Raw genomic sequence first — 22,231 nt, 5'->3', positions numbered from 1 at the left:
GCTCTGATTGGCTGTTTAATAGTAAGAGGAACTTCTAACGGGTAAGTGTAGTTTGACTTTTCTTAAGCTAACACTGCGCCTCTCCCGTGTCAACACTCCGTTCATGTTTAGAGTCACACCTGAGAATATCAACCATTTAAAGAGCCGCAGCAGTGGTGTTTCGTCTCCGCAGTGAGGTCCAGTGAAGAGCATTTCTAATTGAGGTGAGCCAGGCAACTGACAGGTCCCAGAATGACCAGGATTCATTCAAATGTTAGCCTGAATTTGAGGCGAGATAAGCTTCCCTCTATGACCAATGATTCGCAATTTGCTCAAAGTGCTGTGGGCATTACATTATTATCAGAATGATTAGCATGCAAATCTTGTATAGCCGCTGGCACTGGCACAGGAACATCTACCCTTAAATTGCTCTTTCACACTCATTCACATCAGGCTTTCATTCGGTTGCATCTTATTGCAAAGCCCAACAATCTACATAAATTATGGCCTGTATTTTGTCTGCCATGTGAATGTCGACTGAGACCTGTAACACCAATGTACATATTAAAGGTCGATAGGTTTAGATTGGCTGAACACTGTGTGAGAGAGGGACAGTGTTTTAGGTAAACCAGCGGTGTTGTGCTGTACAGGGCTGGCAGCTGTCTGCAAGTCCTTGATAATCACAGAACAATCCAGTTCCTTTATATTTTTGGTATCTTACTTATTTAAGTGTCCCTTAATAAAACTACAGTCTAAACTAGGCTAAATTAATTGGACAATCCTGGAATGACTGTCAGATTAATTGATCCATGGATTGATAATCACTCATAATTATTGAACCAATTTTGATAATTGAGTAATCACTTAAGGATTCCATTTAATGAATAACATATTCTTCAGTTTGAACCTTTACTCCTCTGCTTTTCACGTAAATTATTTTTTTAACCGTAATTCATTTTAAATCCAATTTATTTTGAGTTTCCGACTGTTGCTTGAGCCAATATAGATATTTTAATGAAGTATGTTAATCGATATTCCATATACTCTTTTTATTATTAAAATCTTTGTCTGAAAGCTCAAAACTACAGACATGGTGGTGGCATACCAAAAGACATTCTGAACACACAGACAATGCACACAACATAATATATACAACACCTCATACAAATATGTAGATGATAACATAGGAAGAATGACATTCATTATAATAATAACAAAGAAAATGTTAAAACAAATGCATATATATATATATATATATATATATATATATAAAAACTAGAGGGGCGTACTCAGAGAGTCATACTTCCTTCCTCTTGTAGCCTGTTTCTATTTTTCCTGCTTAAGTTATGCCATAACACTCTCTACCCCATTGGAACGTGTTGGAGTTTTATTAGATTAAACAATATAAGCCTGCTTGCTGTTAGTGAGGAAAAGGCAATTGCATCAGCTTGAGCAAGAGAGAGTAAAGCTTCCCTAGGTCCTTACCCATATATTGCTATTTCTGGTACTGCTTGTATATATTTCTTAGAGATACTGTATATAAATAGGTTTAACAAATAGCCGCCCAGAATGGAGCCAGCATCAGACAAGTCCATCAGACAAGTGGTGCCAGCTTTATAACAAAGTATTGAGATTCCATAGCCTGTCCTGTCTCGTGACACAAATGTAAAACAAATGAAACCTGGAGACCTTGCACTCCCCTTGAACTTCCTGTACCCTAGGATGAGGGATTTACTCTGTCCAGCTTTGCAAAATGCTCTGCATATTAAACTGGGCTGATAAGGCTTATGCTATATTGAATGTCATCTGGAACATGTAAAATCACGATCTCATCCTCAAAAATATGCAACCATTAACTGGTATCACTCACTCAGCATAATCGCGACTTTAATTACATGTGTGACAAGTTGAGCACGGCGGCGTCTGAAGGTAAATGAGAGTCACAAAGTCCTGTTAATACTAAACAATTTTGGCATTACAGGTCTGAATCATTTCCTTATTGATTACCAGACTTTGTGTTCTATTTCACACTTGAATTAATGTCTCTCAGCTTTCCCACCATCCATCTCTTTCTCTCTCTGTCCCTCTCTCTCTTTCTCTCTCTCTCTCTCTCTCTCTCTCTCTCTCTCTCTCTCTCTCTCTGTCTCTCTCCCTGGAATGCGCTCCAGTTCATTATTTCTGTCATTTCTTGGTAATTTGGAGTTGGCTGTTTAAAACTTAGAGCCTCTTATTAAGTTTTGGCCATGGTGGATAAGAGGCAGGACTGTAGGAGCACAGCGATAAACTAATCATCTTAAAACCCTAATTATTAGTATCTTACTGTGACAGACTGTTTTTGCGAGCCAGCCAAATTGAGCCTCAAATGAGGAAAGGCATATCTTGCAAGTGGTAATAATTTTAAGTCATCTCGATCTGGCTTGGTGTGGCAGAATTCATTAGTGCAGATTAGCACTGTGTGTACAAAGTAAATGAGATATCTAATAGCAAACGTGGAGGTCCGGGGACACTTAATTTCCTTCCCAATATGAGGGATGATGTTAAGAGGTGATTATATATATTTTAACATTGTGACTTTGGCTACGTAGATTTGTCTACCGCGTTACCGAACACTTACATTAAACTGTGTCACTAAACTGTCGACCTCTCACCTTCCTTGGGATTTAAGCTGCAGGAAGGTGACAAGAGCGAACGCCCACATCAGATTGAACTGTGCTACTCTGATACAGAGGCAAGCTGGGTTCTTCCCTGTGTGTGAGGACGTGAACGAAGTTAATTATGTGTGTAAGGAGAAGGTTGAGGAAAAAAATAATAAGATTACAAAGAATAATTTGCAGATATAATTACACCAAAATTGGGTACACACAATCGTAAAATACATGTATTGCTTGACCTGGGTTAGCCAGTGAAATAAATCCTCCTTCTATAGCCTTTGTTAATTTGTTTTTATCATCTCCAAGTGGTGTTTGTGCAGGCAGTTCAATTTGCATGTGTAATTCCACTGTGCAAATTGACAACAAGTAGATAATTCGAGGAAATAGGCTGGTTGCAGGCCCCTGCTATCTTCCCAAGCCTATTCATTTTGAGGAACCGCTGAGGCATGAAACTCATACATCAACTATTTCCTGACAACGCTTAGGCTTATTGTCCCCTAAAATGTCATTACAGCCATTATTTATGAAGCTAATTCATTTATTAAACTATATTTACTCTGACAGAATTTGTCACATTCTATCCGTATCCCTTTTGAACGGTATCTTTCCCTGAGTGTGTGTGAACGCGCACGGTCTCAGCCAAAGTTTTGAATCAAACCCATTTGTCACTCACAATAGTTGGAATATTGTGAAAAACTGTCAGGAGTTCTCGGTTTTATTGACTTTATTCATGGAAACTTTACTTATACCTTGTGTAACAGTAGTCCATTTAAAGTAGTTGAGTACTAATCTACATTATTTCTTGTCGGAGTCAACATAAACGCGATCAGATGGATTGCAGCTATTTTAGTCGCACTGATAAATCCCCCTCTCAGAGCCTCGTTCCCACATTAGTCACTTTTAACGCATTGCAGTCAGACGTTTAAAGCTAAAGAGTTCTCGCCTCCTGGCCTGTTGCTGCTGACTTATGGATCTGTCAGTTTAGTGCAGCACACTTCGTGACAGTGTGGATAATTTGCAATTGTGAGCAATGAAGTAACACATAGGGGGGTCATAAATTTTAATGTTGCATGTTCTCACCGGATAATTCCGTCATACCATTCTCCTGCATCACTTTCCCTGGACTCACCTGTCACCCAAAAGCACTTATCACAGCAGTGGCGATGGGGTTGTGTTTGAACTGTTTTACAATATTGATTTGGAGGCATGACATTTTAATTAATACTGGGTGTTAGCTGTCATATAGGCAGCCTGCCTCATTGGTTGGAATATGAGACAGGCGAGGTGGGGGTAGCGGAGATAAGACTAAAGCACTTGCTGTGTGAAAAGGCGGTAAAAGGGATCAATGCGGGGGGAGAGAGACAGTCATGGCTTTCATTTAAGGTGGAAAAAAACAGTAATATCTTTTCTCACTGTATTTCTGTCAAGGTCTTTTCTTCCGTTTGATAACACAAATCATTGAGACACAGCGTGGATTCTGTCTTCCACAGGTTGCCCAGTACATCGTGTTGTTGGGATTCTGCGTTGCCAGTGTAGACCCGGGGAGAGAGGCTGCGTGTAGTGAGACGACCAGGGGGGAAATTAGGTAACTTTGTAGCACTCCATTGAACAGCAATAAGCTTTTAGGGCTTAGCAAGCATAAACACATTAAACTGATGAGATTCATCAGCACTCTTGTGTCAAATCTGTTGTGCCCACAGGCAGAGCTCAGCAGCCGCGAAGTGCAGAGCGAGGGAAGGGTTGGAGACACACCATGTCTTCTGGATGTTTCCTGGTTTACGCAGATGGAGTCAGGTAATCTTGTAGCTGAACATTGTAGGTTTATGTCGATTTACCCTTTTTCCTTTGGAAGAGCATGTCAAACTGGCCTTAATAACATTTTCATTATTACGGACTATATAATGTGTTAATAATATGAAGAATTGCTAAATTAGTTATCAATTTCCTTTTCATGAACAATTGATTTATTGTTTTTCTATTAAGGTACAGGAGAGTTGGGTCACAGCTGTGACCTTATGTTATCACAAACCACAGTAGGCATAGCAGCCCTCACATTCTTACCCGTTCTCCTCCTGACCCTGTGTACCTGGACATACTATACAAAGACATGGATACAAAACACACAACACACAAAGGAAAGACAGCGGACAGGGCACAGATAACAAAGAGTCATACAGCAAAAAATATATAAAAGAAAGATATAAACAAAGGTATGGATTTTATACACATAGTATTGGTAAGAGCTGGATAAAAAACTGTCCATGTGCGGCTGTTACAGTGTTGTTACAATGTTGTTACAGTGAACTTTGAAGTTAATGTTTTACATGTAAGTCTGCATACAATAAAGAAATGGCTTTTCATGAATATAAATATATATACTTTATTCTTGGATTTGACGGTGACAATTGTTATTATTGAAAATGTTACTTCACAGAGAGCGAATCAAATAATTTTATCCTCGCTGGTTTATCCATTCACTAAACTAATTATTTCAGGGGCTATATATGTGTTTATTGCTGGTGTTTAACTGAGTGGAGTTGTAACTTGGTATCTCTGAACAATAGTGGAATACCAGCCTTCAAATAGGGGCACACATGGCATTTGTTCATTTGCAGTTAGTTCATGATATTTGATGTTTAATTGGTGTAATCTTAGAGCTCCCGAGCTCGAGGACCTTATCCTGATAAAGTAATACATTTAAATTGAAATATTTCTTCTCAAAGGTAAGAAGGCCCTTCAACTTCATTTCTCCATTTATCTGTTGTCTCCTTCCTTTCCAAATCATTACAGTCTCTTGCCTTTTGGATAGTTTCACTGGAGGCAACCAGATCACCATGAAATTAGCTCTGTTTGAATCTTTATATAGTCCAATCAGATGAGCTGAGATATAATCTTGGCTGGCCTGCCCTACCAGAGTCCGACCCCTAAGATGAAATGGACTACATATTCATAGGTTCAGTTGCATGCTTGATTATGCCAGCATAGATGGAAGGTAAAACCTTTCTTCTGTTTATCTTCATTCTAATTTCTCTGTAAGAAAATGAACATTGAAAATGAACCCCCACCAATGATTGAGTCAAAACCTAGATATCCACAAATGATTTGGTGCTCATTTTTCAGAAGGGCAAGTGAAACTATTAGGAAATCAAATATGCTTTTAAACAACTTATTCCATATTTTAACCATCAGGTGATTGCTTAATTCGAAATATTCCCTTTTCTATAATTTTACGCAGTCTACTTTTATTACTACAAAATATAATTAATACTGAAGACTGTGGTGTATTTTGTGGCTAACTAGCGCTTGTGCCCTCGTAGCTATTCATTACCTAGCATGGCATAATATGCCTTAGAATAATGAGAAATATTACCTGATGAATTAATTATGATGATAGTATCTAGGGTAGTCGGCTTAAATGCCATCTTAAATTACATGCAAAACTTTCAACTTGTTTCATTTGCATAAAAGGAGCAGAAGTCTGCATGAATACAAAGGCCTTATGTGCAAAGTATTTTTGTAAAATGTTTTTTTAATTAAGTGTTAAGACACATTTTTGCTCCTCAGTCCTGGTTGGGAATTTCAATTCTTCATTATGAGCAAAGACAGGCAAACACTTGATAAACATCAAAACATTTTACATATGCGAGTAAAAACATGTTTATATTATGCCTCCACTGTATGATTCAATATTTTGAATCTTTGGTATATTGCTAGAGATTATTAAATAATTATTGATATTGTTTGTATATATATAAAACAATATCAATATCCTATCAACTGAATTTGTTTTCACGGTAAACCTGTGAACCTCTGGTTATTTTTACTTTGTGATTGTCTCCTGCAGTAGTTCAGTTGTTCATTTTAATTGTTTTAATGCACAAAATGCCAAATTAAAAGCAGTAGATTTAAATGGTTAGTTCCCAAATGACAAACGTTTAGTTGTACCGAATCATTGCTTTTATAATGAGCACCAGCGTACAGTGAATATGAATACACATGAAAGAGGCATGCTAGATGACATGTGAACAGATTACAGTGTTTTATACAGTTTTATCTTTTCATGATTAAAAAGGAATATGCTAAAAATAATGGAAAGCCATCAATTTTTACTTAGTTAAACAAAAACATGCAGAAGCATAAACATGTCTAGAGATTGCTCGCCATGCTGTACTTTAAATGCACCACCCTGACGTCTATTTATTATTATAAAATGATGGCTATGTCAGCAACTCAGGTTGATCCCTTTGCCATCATTTTCTGCAGCAAACGCTTGTTACCTGTAGATAGATCACAATGCTCCTTTCTTAAATGTCTCCCTGTGTGCCTCATTGTGGGGATTTTTTTTTTTTATACTTTGTATTTATTTGCAGTGGTTCAAGAAAAAAAAAATCTATTTTACCTACTTCACAATAGAATCTGGTGCTAATTAAGCTCATGTGCACCTTCAGCACAGTAGGTTCAAAGGTAAGCTCTCCATCACGGCATCATGGCACCGGAGGAGGAAAAAAAGCCCCCATATAACGGAAATCTCCTTCTCCTGAGAGAAAGAGAGGGGGAGAGAAAGTGGGAGAAGGAATGCCTTGCCTTCCTCATTACACTGCTGTCATTTACTCTTCATCCCCCGTACTCTTTAGTGGCATTAAGACGGGATGTAAATTTGACAGTTAACGCTGTTAGAAAATGGCTAGTTCAAGAAGGGCAGGAATTAGAGATGGGCATTAGGCGCTGATAAGCTCCTTTCCTCTGCCGCGGCGGCTGCTTAACATTCATGGGAAAGTCATCATCAAACAACGTTATCACAGCTCTGTTGACGGCTGAGGAACATCATCACTATGATAATTTTTTTTATAGCTGTGAGCCAAAAAAGCACTCTTTTATTTCAGCGGTTTGTTAATGAGATAGGAGCTTGTTGGTATGGGCAAATGCAAACTTGCCACTCTCCGGCGTTTGTTTGAGTCCCTCAGCCAATCCCCCCACCCCAGTCCCTGCACCCCAACAAATGCCTCCCCCCGCATCCCCCCCAGCCGCCACCCCCAACCCTCACATGCTGTTTAATGTCGCTGGGAGAGGGGAGATGCATTTTTATGTACTCCTTTCGAAGTGCTCTCTGTGTACATTGTTGAAGGAGGGCCTTTATGTGTACCTTTGCAGATCAGTCGCTCAAAGAGAGGAAAACATGGTTATATCAACAAACGCTCTCTCCTAACAGCCCTGTAGCTGGCACCTGCCACTCACCTGGGATTTAGCCATAGATCTGAATAGAGGGAGAGTGCTGGTGGTTATTGAAGCTGGGTAAACTCCCACCAGCAGCAGCATGTGATCAACGTCCTCGACTCTGTGTTTAATGATAAGAAGGCCACTTAAACTATTGGAACCTGAGGCGCTCAGTCAATTATTTGCATTGTTTGTTTCCATTTAATCGTTGGGCTCTTAACGGCTCGGTTCAGAGATTCCTTGCACTCTCTGTTACCACTGGATCAATTCACATATGTGCTAGCTGCCAAGGCTAAGCAGCTTTCTTATGGATGGGGATGCAAACTGTGGGCCGAAGATACTGAAATCAGATTTAGGCTTTATCGCTGTTTGTGGACCGGGTTAAGAGAGATTTAGTCTTCGGAAATCCTTACCAGGGGAGATGACAAACCATTTTAGACTTGTTCTAATTAATTCTAAAACTTTTTGGATGCGCAATCAGCAAACTGAGGTGAGATGATGTGTAATGTAGTCCTTATACCTGGGCGTGCCATGGACAGTTTAATTGCCAGACACATGCCCAACAGTCCCTGTCAAGTCATCTGTATGTCGGTATATGAATGTCGCAAATGTGAAATATGTGATACATATTCACAAATACATTTTTCTGCTGATCCTATCACATATATATATATATGTTATATTGTTGGATATCCATATTAAAGGTGGCCAAATTGTAAAAGTAATCCCTTATGAGATGAGATATCATGTCAAACTGCTCTAAAGGTGGAGTCTGCTCTTCTCAGATTTATTTATTTGGTCATCATCCATGCCAAGCACATTTAATTTATCCCAAACAGTCTACATGAGTGGCATTATGTAGTGGCTTTTTTGCAAGCACACAAATTACTGATGGTGCACGTTTAGCATACAGTTGTTTGGCAAAAGCAGAATAACATTTCACTAGTAGTGTTAGCTTTTGTATGTTGAGCCTATTTCCAATGTGTATTCTACACGTATGTAACTATTAACAGAAACATGTTTATATGTGGATTGAGAACGAAAGACTAAATCCACCTTTATGTCACACATGCTGCTAATGGATCTAATATTTACCAAATGAGACGTCCTTCTGTGAACTTCGTTTCTGCGTATGGTCGTGCCGTTCACTCTCATACCCCCAAATTAAAATCAGGCTGGATTTGAAAAGATGCTTTTTAGCATTTGCTTTGTGAACCACACTTGTTGTGATGCCCCTGACTGACTGCTAGATGTTGCAGTCTTTCTTCTGAAGGGGCTTTTGAGGAGGCCGGTTTCTAGGAGACTCTACTGAGTGGATGCATAGCAGGCAGTTTGAGGTAAATAATTCCTTCTTTTTTTTAACTGCAAAGCTTCTCCAGTGGAGTCCCAAAATAAAAGCATAGAGCTGTAAATGAGCGTGATAGGTGCCCTTTAAATAACATGACCCCGTAAGAGTAAAACCAGAGCATCTGTTTGATGTTAGTTAAGTAACAAGCAACATTTCTAATGTTCACATGCTTTTCTTCCAAAGCACACACTATTTACACAGTAAAATGTAGTGGAAGCTTTATAATGATGATCGCCCACTTGGCGAATGGGGCACCTGTCATTATTTAAAGAGTTTTAATATTTACTGAATGTATAATTTCACTTCAGTGATTTGTCAGAGATGGCATTCAAGTATATTTTACCCTTTTTTTAAATTTATTCTCATGGCACACATCATCATCTCAAGACCAGGTAGTGAACACACGGCAGCAATCTGCCTGTCTCCACAATGCACTGAGGCTCTTGGTAATTATTATGGCAGATGTAAAAGCAGCAAAAGTCAACATTTTCTGACAAAGTACTATATGAGACAGAGAATCATGCATGCAATATCAACATGTCACTTAATAATCTGTGCTGTCAGGTGTTTTCCACAGCTTTTGACTTAGAATTTATAATTATCATCCCATCCTGTCTCAGTTTGTAGGAATTAAGCTAATGAATGGACATACAAAAAACAGAGCAACAATATTGTAAAATATATACCTGAATACTAGTTTGTCGCTTCATTAACAGCAAAGAAATGTCCCTTTAGCAATATGGCACATTTATGGCACATTCTTACCTAACATATATTTAGTGCTTTAACATTATCAATGACTCAATAAATATGTTATTAAGATGTAAATGCAAATGAAGAAGTTTGACAGAAACCAAATACCCACAAGCACTTATCTTATACAGTTTCACACGATTCATTTAAATCTTGTTAAAACAGAAAGTAAAGTACAAAATCCCTCTAAAACGAATTGTGCAAGTAGATTTCCAATGTCTTTCAGTTTTCAAACTGTGTTTAAACTCAACATAAGAAAAACTCTGATGTTATTCAAAGTCCAATCCAGATAAACTATTAGTTGTTGTTTACATTTCATTTAAGATATTTTGACCCTCATGAATTTCTTAACAATTGATTTGAGGACTGACATCTATTTGTGAGTCAGCTTGTTGTGCTCGTTTGGAGTCGTTTCATTTCTTGGAAAAATGAGCACAATGCAAACGGTTTGCAGATGTGCTGCAATCCTTTTGCATCCATAGTAATTCTGTCTTTTGAGTCGATCCCACAGCATTATCTCCACTTTGTAGTGGTCTCTGAGCCCTTTGTCATGTCAGCTCAATAGACCTCTGCACTGCAGACCACCGTTGCTCTGTGTGTAGCTTTCGTGCCACTTTGGGAAACGGGACAGGGCTTGGGTTTTTGTGCACAGAGCATTGGAAATTCAGGTTCAGATTCGTTTTGTTTTGTTTTGAAAATACCATGTTCAATCTAGATATATGATTACATATTCAAGAAGCCCAAAATGATTTTAAATGTTTGTTATTGTTAAACAGTTTAGTGTTAATAACCAAAATCTACCAAGAAAGGAAAAAAATCTGGAGGAGACATTCAGAGCTGTGTTAGAGGATCTGAGGTTGAGTCTTTTGCTCACCAGCTTCTAAACTCATAACTAAGCCACAGTTTGGTTTTCCTTATTTATGTTAATGAAATGTAATTCCGCCCTTCATTGACATGCAGTTCTCTTACATTTGAGTAAATTATTCTCTTTTTTGCCATTGCCTCCATATTTTCAGACCATTACTTAATCACATTGTCAAAATCCCCATTTCCTCTCATCAATCCCACATTGAGCTTTATTTGTGATCCTCTCTTTCTTCTGCCCTCACCAATTTTATTCACTCCATTTCTCCCGTTCTGTTTCGCTCCACATTGGTGTTTATTTATTATTTATTTATTTCCTTTTTTTTTCTTTTTTTTAAGGATGACTGGATTACCCCTACTGAAATAGCTGTTACTCCGATTTTAGGTTATCTACCAAATCCATTAGGGGAGAATATACAAATAACCCCACTTTCCTCTGCCATTCACAGTGGTCTGCTGTGGCTCAGCTTGTGGCTGCAGAGGCTTACCGTGCTATTAATAGTAGGTAATCTGCAACAATTTTATTTGCTTATATATTTAAAGTTATTGTGTTATGGAAAATAAACACTTCATGTGGATAAAGGCTATGCTATAACTGCCTACAAGTCAGTGGCCAGCTTCTCTGCTTGTTCCCTGATAGATACTAAACATGACTGTGTTATATTACTTTAATAACAGCCGTTCTCATAATCCATAATGTATTAATTTGTAATTAGCGGTTTTAATGAAACTGATACTGCAATATTAGTTATTAGGTGTACAGTTTCAAGAGAAACAAATCCACTCATTCAGTACAATAAAAGTGGCCACATGAAAGAAATAAAGTGGGGAAGCAAAGAGCATTGAAGCTAACGAAGTTTATTACACACTTATTAAAGTAATTTTCACTTTGCCTCCCAGACCTGGCCAAAAAAACACTTTCAAATTCTCATTGTTCTCCGAGGTAGGTGATGTGCAGTTCCCCCCCCCCCCCCCCCCCCGCCTTGTTAACTTTGAAGTAAGCTGGAAAATGTATAGGTAGACAGGGGTGGCATCGAATAATCAGCAACTTCAAAAAGCATGCTGCCACTTAGCACTCCTAAAGCTAATGTCCCCAAGACATTCAGAATGGAAATTATTCAAACTCATTTAGTGGCAGTAAATTGGTCTAAGTTCAATCAGAAAACAGACTGACACTGAACAAGAAGTGCAGCCTAATTATACTTGTTTGTCAAATGAAAATTTCATTTGGGCAGAAATGAAACCTTCGAGCAACTTCTTTTAAGGTGAGCTCCTAGTTGTATTATCAGCTAAATGCAGTAAAATCCATAATCATACGATGATAATGAAAATGGAGCCAATGTTAACATTCAGGCTTCCAATGCCCCGGGCGCGCGGCGATAAAAATTAAGTACCATAGTCCTCTGCCAGGCACGCTGACACCCGGGCTGGTCTTTAGCCTCTTAGATGCGTTTTTGCATTTTAAAAACTTTATCAAAGCACTGTTGCAATGTGGAAAATGTCAACGTGAAATGCACTGAAGGCAAATTGGAATTTCATTAATGGTAAAATTATTGCTTTTGACTGATGTATTACTATGCTTGTTAAGAGCTGGAGAGTGGAACGCTCGTCTGTCTGGTCGGCAGTCTTGCCTCTTCTTTTCCCATGCCATTTGCTGAAAGTTACAGATCTACTTTCCAGCTGCAAATGGAAATACGAAGTTGCTAAAGTTACAGGAAGCGGAGAATATCTTGCTGAAGACGTTTATTTATAGTCTATGAGAACTTTGTGTCTCCTAACTAAGATACATGTGAAGATACTGAGCGTATTAAAGAGAGAAAGGGTGAAGTGGATAACCTAGAGCTTGGTGTTATTTAACGTTAACATTGATGTCTGGGTAGTTCCATATTTCCCCTCTGCTTCAGCACTGGGCTGGTGTGAACGTCATGATGGACCAACACCATGTGGATTTGCGCTGTAGAGCAGTGAGGTGTCTTCTCATTGTTAAGCATGGGGACATGATCTGACATCTTATCATCTTAACTACAGAGAATCCCACTGTGGATTGGTATCGCAGGTAAATAGACCTAACCTGGTGTGAGGGTATCAGCTCTGAGAGACTGGTGCTCATTCATGAAGTTGCCGATGTTTATTGATTTTTCTTGTAATCCTCTCAGTGTCAATGTCGTCAACGGTGGAGGAGAAAATGGGATCGGTGTGCCGGGTGGAGGACGTTTTCTGACGGCAAAGCGAGACAACAGATTAGCTTTAATGGGATATTCATGCACTCCTTTGGGGTTTGAGCATGTGGCATTCAATCTACAAGTAGACCCGAATCATTTCCTTGCAAGCGCTTTTTAAAATGTCGATGGATCAGCTGATGGAGAAGCTGTTTTAAAGTGTTGGTACACAGAATTCTGTCATGCACATCACGCCTCCAGTAAAACCAGTTAAATTGTTACAACATGACAATGTAACCTCATTTGTTTTCCAATGGAATGAACAGGATTTGTTCAGCTGACCTTTGAGGTGTTTTAGCTAACAAAGAGAATTAGCTTACAAGCTTCAGAGTGAAGCAGCTCTCTTTGCTAATTCAAGAAATCATAATTTTGCTCCGTTGTCTGTGCATGAGGTTTTCTATCTTGGGTTTTAAACGTTTCACGAGACGGAAACTACATTTTATGAATTTACACGACTTTGTCTCAGACAGGATTTCACATCTGCTTTGTCTTCCTACGTAGCTAGCCCCCCCCCCCCCCCCCCCCCCCCCCCCCCCAACATATGCAGAAGTACTTTCACACAATAGTCTCTAGGTCTGTTTTATTTAACCTTAACACGTTGTGGTAAATTGTTCATATCATGTCAAAGGAAACATAAATTAAAAAGGTTGCAACAAATAAGTATTATGTTACACACTAAACAGAATATGACATTTCATGGAAATTTTGAGATATTTTACATGAAATATATAAACTAAATAATTACAAGTAAATACAGCAAAATGCTACATATAAAAAAAACAATTGTCACTACTTGCTACAATTAGTTTCTAAACCTGTGTATTAGATACGGTCTTTACCTTTAATCCAGTTTCATCATTAACTTGAACTATACTGAAAGAAACATTAACAGGAGCCTTTTACAAACAACATTTTACTGATCAGCTGGTAAATTCCATTTAGCCAGTTAGTTTGGCACAGTTCATCCTCTCATGGTAAGAATGATGGTTTGTTATCTGTATGTGCAAGAAATGGATTGTTAGTAGAAAGAGACTAGAAATAGAATAGGTTACTAATATATATATACATACAGTGCATGACATGGATTGTGGGGAAAGTGTATCAAACAGCCTTCAATAAAATCAGCTTACTTCTAAAATGCAATATTTATAGTTAATAGAATTGATAAATTGTACAAACAAATTTTGGCAACAGAACCCAGCTTGATAAACTAATGCTAATTTTTTTCAACAGTAAATGTAACATAACAGTGCTAATGACACTATTAATTGGATTTGTAATGATGTTTTAAGCAAACTTATTTCAATAGACATCTTTCAGGCATTGCCCTTAATGATAATGATGAATATGGCATGCCTGGCGCACACACACAGGACCAGACACCAAGGGTGTTCAGACTATTTGTAGTGAAGCTCTGACCTCTTGTGCCTTATTGTGGAAGTGCAAAATCCTCCTGCTACACTGGTGGTGGTAATAAGCTCTGTAATATCTATCAGTGTAAGTATGCCCTTTCATTTGAAATAGTAAACCTTCTTACAGGCCTCTTTTATTGATCCACCTTATGTAATACTTAATAAACCCCTAGGGCGATTTTCCAGATCAAGAAATGTTCTACAAGGATCCATTTATTGATTCTACAAACTGGAAATGTGAAGGAACCCTTAATGGTTTCTGAAAGGAGACACAAGAGCTGGTTGATCCAGACTTCTATTGTAATAGAACAAATTCCGTCAATGAGTCAATGACATCATCAGAGCTGCTTTTGATTACTGTATGTCTAATGTTGCCTATTTTTCCCCCTGGCTCTTTGCTGTTAAACCTCCCTGTCTTTTTCTTGTCATTTCTGACAGTTAAAACAGAAATGCCATTATCTATTTCATAATCCTTCAGCATCACTGCTTAAACTCACGTCATAAGTAGTGAAGCAGCAGGATAAGTGACCATTTGCTAAGTTCCACTCCTCAGTGTTGCTGACTCCGACAAGCAATACCTCCTGGCATCGTGCCGACTTGCAAAACAATGGGAGTCTGTTACTGATAGTCTCTCAGAGGCCATATAGATAACTTTTGGAAACAAACCACTTCATCGAAAATCCACTCCGGCATGCTTCAAGATTACAAATGTAGTAGAAGATAAGCTGAGGCCCTAATGCACAGGGGTGTTACCCTCAGACCACAAGGAGACTGTCAGCTGACCCTAGCATCTGTTGATAACTGATGAAACTCAAGAAATCTGTTTAATGGAGCTTTATTTAATTTCAAGCTCATGTGGAAAATGAAGCTGGTATACTTTACATGACATTGACCACAATCAGCTGACCAGTGTTATTGATACTTTACTGTCAATGTTTCGCTACAAACAGCCACAGCACTGTGGGTCCTTTATGTGTTTCTGCAAAAAACATAGCTTGCTAAAGTTTGCAAAGTCTTTCCATTTAATACAAAGTATCCATAAGGAATCAAAAAAATACATAAATATAATATAAGACTTGAAGTTAATTCTATATAATAGCAGCAACACAGTCTAATGAGTGTGAGTCTTTAGCAATCATTGCTATGTAATGTCAAAGGACTCGTGTGTAGGATTCAGGGGTTTAGATTAGCAGAAGTGGAATAGGCCCATAGTATTCTTAACTACATTTTTGTAAGTTTGTCGTCACTTTAAACTTTCACCTTTGAATGAATCTATATTGAGGGAGTAGCCAGCCCCTCTTTCATAGAACCCGGCATGTTTCGCCTCTAGAGAGGGCCTTCTGCTTTTTTACTTTCTGAAGGCCGCCAAAGTTCCTCCTACACATTTGGAAAGAGAGGGCTGTGGGGAGGGATGTGAAGTGCGTTGCAATCCGCAACCTCACCACTACATGCCTTTAAATCCTTCACACTGGACCTTCAAATAATTTACTCAAACATTTGTAAATGGACATAAAAGCCCATTTTTGTTGACATTAAAGAAGCTTGCGATGTTATGAATATTATTATCATACTAGTAATTAATACTATCAAATTGAAACCAAAGAATTCCACAGACACTTTTTCTTTAGACATTTTAAATGCAGTGTTTTATTCAAACTAGGAAGTTTAACTACAAGACTTTTCCATTATCCTAAAATTACAGAAAGAAAATCAAAGAACATTTCCTGAATTTGAAGTCGTTGGCCCATTTGATACGTTGGCGGTGCTTCTCTTCAACAAATACTTTTTAGAGTGTGAACCTTCATCTTCAGCCTCTTGCTGTCACATGCGATCTGTAAATCTAGACGAAGTAAAGCACGTATTCAAGCCAGTGCTACGTAAATAGGGAGATTTATGGAATCCTGCGTATTGCGTTTCCTATTGTTCATTCATCGCGTGAATCCATCTCTGTCAGCCCAATGAATCCTAATGAAGCAGGAATCTGTCACATTTACTCCACAATGAGGGCAGCTGGCAAACTTTCTCTGGAAAATGAAACTATTATCTTCAACTAGACACGCACGGGGCTCAATATAAATAAATAAAGTTGCACTTATCTAGTGGCCAGTGTGATTACTGTAGCCAGAGCTGACATCCAAATTGACTGTCTTATCATGTCGAAGTGATTCCAGCCGAGTGAAGACGGTAGATGAAAGGAAAAAAATGATCTTTAAATAGTAGTTAAAGATGGCTGCTTGATAAGTTGTTCCACAACAGTTTTGATCAATGAAGCATGCATTCAATATATTGCCTATTTAGATATATGAGATAAACTTAACTGGGCTTCCAAATGATTCATAAATTATATTTCCCTCAGTACAAGGTAATGACTTCATGGCCTTGTTGAATTCTTAATACTGGGATGTGCTTCAGTTACAGTGGTAAGACAAGGAAGAGACACATTTTGAACATGTAGTGCCTTATGTCTTTTCTATTGGATTCAGTTTTTCATACATGATAACATATTTGATTAATATATTTATTCCAGTTATTTAATCAAACTATGTAAGATTCATTGTTTATAAATAGAATTACACAATAACATATTTTTGAACCACCCATAGAGATGTTTACCGCAAGTTGAATAATTGAAAATACAGCAGTGTATTTCAGACAAATGCTTTGACAACCTTATGTCTAAAAGCCTCTGAATTGAATTTGCCCTGCTCTCGTACGACAAAGCCCGTCAGGTGGGAGTTCCAGCTGTGGAAAATGTCAAAGCTATTTTCCTCTTTACTAGTCAATGCAATGCTTGTTTAATAATAATTGGAATCTTATCCCGCTGTTTGCTCTTCATTTCCTCTGCCTGGCTATTCTACACCTAAACTCCATTTAAGTTTTTTAATAACATTTTACAATAGTTCCCATTCAGGTAAACAGAATCTGATTACCTTGATGGATTGAAAATGTATGTCTGATGGCAGTTTATTTGATGTATTCATTCAAGGCGCCTCAAATGGAGGCACTTTAACCGAGGCAAACAAATGGTTGCTATACCATTTTCCAGCAGCGCAGTGGTTAGTTTATATTTTATTCGCCTCTTTCTGTCGCACTCTGGAGACACACTAGGAATAAAATAACGGTACTCGGATTTGATTTGTCTGTTCCAGCATATAAAAAAAATGTCAGCGTATTTTTGTTGCGTCGTATAATGATGGGTTTTGCCGTTCCACAGAATGACTCCACAATCCACCTGCAGGAGGGAAACAAACCGTCCACTGGAGTGATCTGTGTGACTTTAGATATTTCTAAAAAGCGAATACATACACTGAGTGCCAGAAGCCAATGAGCGGGAGTCTAAAACTATTCTGTGATGGTTTTGGATTTCCCTCTCTCCATAAGCCTCTCATTGTGTTGGAAGACCTGCTTTGTGCAACTGCTTGCCGGCTGCTTACCAAATGAGGTTATAGTGTTTCCCTATCAACTGTAAATTTCAATAATTTGTCGGAGGGGCCTCTCACTGTCAGTTTTTATCATATTATCAATGACGACTCACTCTGCTACTCCATCTCGAGCACTGACCCCCGGCCCTATTACAGTCCTGTAATGAAGTGCAATGGAGTGGTAATTGGTCCACATTATACCAGATCAGGTAACATTAGACTTATTTTCTTATCACAATGAGCCCTGCTGGTGACTCTCAATGAGAAACCAAACACAGTTCCTTTCTTATGCAGGCTGCCGTCCAAATAACATTTCAGCGAGAGACCGTTTCCCCATTTCAGTTTTCCATTTCAAGATTGCACTCCATGTCCTCGGATTGCGGCTTTGTTTCTGGTTTCCTCCACTTTAAGTCTCCAAAAACAGCCTCAGAGGCAGTGCAGATATAAGGTAGAGCTTTCTCCAGCATGGGGAAGTACAGTAAATGAGACGGTAACATGACCATTATGTCTGCAATATTAGATGTACAGAACTCTGCCCCCCCCCCCCTCCCCCCCTCTGTCGCAGCCTCCTGCCTTGGAGTGCTCGGTGCTTAGCAACTTCACTTTTGATATTTTCAATCTTCCTCTGTCATTGTGGAATTACACGCTTCATTGTGAACTCAGAGAATTTCATGAGCTCATGAAAGTGTTTCAATGTGCAAAAATCCGCTGCCATCCATTTCAAACATGCCCGTGTTTCTTCTGTTCCTCTGAAATGACCTTTGTGGAAACACAGAGTTTTCACCTGGGAGGCACATTATGTGGACAAATGCAGTCCCCGTGTTACAGCAATCATGTGTCTGACAGCTACAAAAGAGATTTCAGGACTCTGAGTAACAATGAGTTAGTTCAGAGAAGTCGCACAATCCTTTCTACTCAGGTTTAATTGTTTATCTTAAAGCATTAAAAGTGCATTTCCTCGTAAAATCAATCAGACAATAATTGAATAATCTCATATTGAGTCTATCCATCGACCAAAGCAACAAAAATCTATCCATGGCTCAGGTAGAGTCAAACTAAAAATAAAGGCTCAGTTGACCGTAAACTTTTAATTTGACTAATCCAATGCCAGTAGAGCAGATTCTCCCAAATCTGTTAGTCCACACGTGAACTCTTGTGCTCCAGCAGACAGGATGTAAGGCCTCTGTTGTGAACTGACGCACACTCTCTGGCACCGATGCTCTGTGTGCTGAAACACACTGCGGACTAAAAAGACAGGATATTGGATAACAAGGTTAAAATATAGGGGCAAAAATATTCTCTTATTAAACTCAGGCTGCAGGGATTTGATCTGAGCCACCTAAAAGATAGTGGTTTCAAGGGATCCCAAACAAAAGGTAACGGGCCGGTCATGCTTATGGTAGCTAATGGCAGAGTTAGGAGAAATTAGGGGATTCTCTTTCTACAGGAAATTGTACTTAAAGACGGGTCATGGATCACCCTGCTCTTCACAGGCAGCTTCAGAAGTCAGAGGGTGAACTTTTGCTGCTGCCATTAAAAAGGTCCACATTGTTGAAAGAGGTCAGAGCAGAAACAAAACAAATTGTATTATTGGAGAAAAGCAAAGCTGTACAAATTGATTTTGGGGCTGAAATTAGTGGTTGGACAAGCAACTATACGCTTGGTGATTTTCTAACTGTGTTTACAGAGCCTGAGGACTGAGGGCAGGACAAACCTACACACTGTTGTTGCCAAAACAAAACAAAACCCAACAAAAACGAAACCACCAAGAACAGCTTCTCGACTGATTCAACTAGAGTTTGGAATGTAAGACATGTGATGCTCTGGTGCTCTGTTGACGGCAGTGTGAAAAATCGGTTGCAGATGCTGAGATCAGGTTCATCAGTTCTCATACAATAATGATGATGATGATGATGATGATGATAAAATGATCCCTCATGATTGCTTGAGTGTTTATTTGTATTTATCACACTACCTATAATTGGCTCAATGGGTCTCAGCTAGGGCTGTGGAATAAAACTAAATCAATACTTACAGCCATATAATTTTCATCAATAGCAATATAACAAAATTCTAATAAATTTCAATTTAATGCTTATGCAACGTGTAAGCACAGTGAGGAGGATTAACACTTAATTGATTAATCTCAGATTTGTATAAGTTTGTGCTGCCCAAACATTTTTTAAAAACCTCAACCTTCGCTAAGCAGCAAACATCTGTCATTAAACTTAAATAATCGGACATTTATTAATTGTTATTATTTTGAGCTGTGTCCGGGAAATGCAGCTCAAGTTTTGCCTTCAATACTTTTCGAAATGCAGCATGATTGAATTAAATAAATTGTCAGTTGGTAAATATGGTACAGTGCATTACACATTTCAAGCACAAAAATCCAAACCCCTCCTGAATCCAAAGGTCAAAACTCCATAAATGTCGTGAAGTTGTCATCTTTCCACGTCAATGTAAGTCAATCTTTTCAAAGTAAGGCACAGTGCGTCCACATTACCACATAACACATGTGTGTGTCCTTCTAGAAGGGTGCAGTCATCCTGCCGGCCTGCCGTAGCACAAACAGTTCCCCTCCTGTGATGTGGCATGGTCCTGTTTTCTTTGGTTGAGTCTTCCACACTAATATTATCTTACACTAATGAGAGAGAGGTGGTGTTAGAAATAGCTTTTTTTTCCAGTTGTGTTACTTCCACGTACAGACAAACAAGCCAGCTCCCTGTGGTTATATAAACTGCGGTGTGTTCTTCAGCCGCTGTGGCCCAAAAAAGTTCAATAAAACCCAATGTAACGTGGAAAAGTTATGTTTAAATGTCTTACCACAACTGTATAACGGTTAGTGAGTCCCTCTGCTGTACTGACCGCCAACTTCTTCTGTTTGTTGTCTGCTCTGTCCCCAGTGATGGGGACTCTGTGTTCGTCAATGTAAGTGATTGTCTGCTGCCCTCTAGTGGACATTAGAGTGTGGTGCCTAGCGTTGTTGCAATCAGCTGTTTTGAGTTGTATGGATTCTGGAAGTTCACAAACTGAGAAACAGTTTCCACACTCAGATGATTCATTCAGCTCACATGCTCATTCATGCAGTTCGTCAGAAATCGCTTGTGTGTCCATGTGGGCGTACGTTGTGTACATATGTGTAATCTTCCGTCAGTATTTGAGCACGCAAGTAACTACACTTGATTAAAAATATAATCATAATAATGAACTGACATTATTACATCACATTACAAGTTTCATTCTTTTATGCTGATGCATATTGTGAACGCTTTATTCGGTTTTCAAACAATAACACCCACAATGTGTATACATATATATATATATATATATATATATATATATATATATATATATATACACACAAACATTCATGTATACTCGCCAATTAAAATACATCATGGTTAAAAATAATAAAAGCATTATAATTAATCTAAATTACAATGTCAGCAAAGGGGTTCAGAGTCACAGCAGTATGGAGCATATTTGATACATTACAATTACAGGTTATTTACTTACATAAGGTCTGTTACCAGATTGTGACACGTTTCAAAGGCTTTTTATGGTGACTTAGGTACTTGTTCCATTTCAAACTATATCTATCCACATGATAACTAATTCTAAAAGACAGTTTCTCATAGGCTGTGACGGCTCCCAGCTGAGAGAACCCAGAATGTCTTGAAGGTAAATCAACAGATTTCCACTCTCTAACAATAATCTTCCAACCCAACATAATGGTGCTTTTGAAATCCAGGATGGATCCGTAAGAACATATAAAACAAGTGTTGTGGGGAAGATCCTGGCCCATGATCAGTCTTGTATTTTCATGAATAGTGCACCAGATAGTCTAGTTTAGAATTAACTCTGACATCAGCACGTACTATAGTGTTACATTTGGTTTAAAGTTATCATTGTTGGACTGTTTCGACATTAACGTTTGTATTTTATTGATTTGAGGTATAGTTAGTCTCACAGTATCAGTATCCTTACTGGGAAACACTTTGTTACGGAAGTGAAAACAAGAAGAGGCAAGTCACTCAAGCAACAGGTGAATTGATGATGCCTGTGTGTGTGTGTTTGTTGCAGTTATTTTGAGAACATAGCAAAAGGGCATCAAATGTATTTTTTATATAAAAAAAATACATAAATACTTATACTCAATTGTTATCATTATGAATTATTTGTCCATACACGCATGTCTCTCTGAACTGAACGCTCTTGTAGCCCTCACTAATCAACAACTGCCGCCAGTGTAAACGCAGAGATGTTGCACATTCTGACACGACAGTGGTGCATTTTTCTCACTTCTTCATCTGTTTCAGGAAGTGGGCCAGTGTCACCAAAATCAGGAAACTGAGTTGTTGCTATT

General features: G+C 38.5%; 1 long non-coding RNA gene across 1 annotated transcript; it reads left to right on the top strand.

Annotated features, from left to right (window-relative positions):
* Positions 1-73: 73 nt before the first annotated feature.
* LOC133966675 (uncharacterized) lies at positions 74-4,955 on the top strand. The gene is made up of 3 exons (XR_009923970.1): positions 74-203; positions 4,121-4,215; positions 4,331-4,955. It is a non-coding gene; the product is annotated as an uncharacterized LOC133966675 (long non-coding RNA).
* The last annotated feature ends 17,276 nt before the right edge of the window (positions 4,956-22,231 follow it).

Source organism: Platichthys flesus, chromosome 12, assembly GCF_949316205.1.
Source record: "Platichthys flesus chromosome 12, fPlaFle2.1, whole genome shotgun sequence".
NCBI classification, from domain to species: Eukaryota; Metazoa; Chordata; class Actinopteri; order Pleuronectiformes; family Pleuronectidae; genus Platichthys; species Platichthys flesus.
This window is presented reverse-complemented; position numbering and strand designations above follow the sequence as displayed.